General features: G+C 53.0%; 1 protein-coding gene across 1 annotated transcript in view; it reads left to right on the top strand.

Moving 5' to 3' along the window:
- Window positions 1-1,367, top strand: part of SDK1 (sidekick cell adhesion molecule 1) — a gene marked incomplete at its 5' end in the record, with an annotated part of 365,000 nt that overhangs the window by 262,844 nt on the left and 100,789 nt on the right. The window lies entirely within an intron of this gene.

The following is a 1,367-nucleotide window of genomic DNA, read 5'->3' as shown; positions in this document are numbered from 1 at the left end:
CTGAAAAAAAAAAAAAAAAAAAAAAAAAAAATCATCAGCCCCTTTATTTGTTCGCCCTTTTTCACCAGGACAAATTAAGGGCCTCGGATATGCCAGGCCTCATGCTCAGAGTGCTGGGTAAGGAGTGAGTAAGATGTAGGTGGGCCGTCCTCACAGGGTAGACACCAGCGACACTACCACGTGGTCGCGATGCGGTAGGGGTTCCGGGAAACGCCCTGCAAGCCACGCCTCCTGGGCCAGGGGGCTCAGTGGGCGGAAGGCATTGTCGAGCTTTATCTTGAGGATGAGTGGTAGCAAACCACAGCTTGGGTCCGCTAGCCCGCGCCCGGTAAAGCCAATCTACTGACATTGGGTTGCAGTGAAGGAAAACGAAGCCTTTATTGCAGGGCAACAAGCGAGGTGTCCAGGGCAGCTGGTGCTCAAAACACCCCAACTCCCCGAAGCTTCTCAGCAGAGCATTTTTAAAGGCCAGGTGAGGGAGGGGGGTCACGGGGTGGGTGATCAGCTCACACGCAGCTCTCTGAGTGCTTGATGGTGAGGTCACAGGGGTTCACGTGATCAATCCTCAGGCTCCAGTAGGTCTGGGGACTACGTTTCGTGCTCAGGGTCATCGAGTAGTTAACGTCTTCCACGTGGTGGAGGTTTTAGCGTCTGTAAAACAACTCAGGGTAAGGGCATCAGATACTGTTATCTGGGTACGTCAGAGAGGAGCTACAGCAGACGATACGGGGAGGGTTCATGCTGGGAAGGCCCCGTAGAGTCCCGCTCGGTTGCATAAGTGGTTTCCAAATCCTTGAATGGAGCGCGCTGCCTTTTGCCTGTGGGAGCACAGACCTCCCAGAGGGAGACGTGGGCTGGGCCGGGCTGTGAACCACTGGGAAGGCCATGCTTCGCGTGCAGGAGGGGCCAGAGGCCCAGACCTTTCAAACTGGGCCTTTAAAGGGCAGGCACGAGGCCCGCTGTAAGCTCCAGACACAGGCAGCACTGAGATGCGGTGTTAACCTCCTCACCCACAGCAGACCCCACATATGCCTTCTTGGGTTATCGGAGATTGACGGTAGGACCGTAAACACGGCTTACAAACAGCAGTAAAATGTACCACTTAGACCTGCTTTTGAGCTGAGGATTATAAGATTTGGTCTAGAAAAGGGTTTCACTTCATTTTTTTAAAAAAATTTGAAAATCTGTGCTGAGGACCTTGAGAAGCGAAGTGACACGATCGGATATGTCTTTTGGATAATATCTGGCAGCCGTGAAAAGGGTGAACAGAAAGGCAGATATTTATTGAGTTCTGGCTTCGTTAAGACGGAGCCTGGGGCTCCCAAGTCATCTGCACAGCAGGCCAGGGGCCCTTCGGCTCCACTCTT

Source organism: Lipotes vexillifer, unplaced genomic scaffold (genome assembly GCF_000442215.2).
Source record: "Lipotes vexillifer unplaced genomic scaffold, Lipotes_vexillifer_v1.1 scaffold625, whole genome shotgun sequence".
Classification (NCBI taxonomy): Eukaryota; Metazoa; Chordata; class Mammalia; order Artiodactyla; family Lipotidae; genus Lipotes; species Lipotes vexillifer.
The sequence above is the reverse complement of the archived record's forward strand: the minus strand, read 5'-3'. Positions and strand labels throughout refer to the sequence as shown.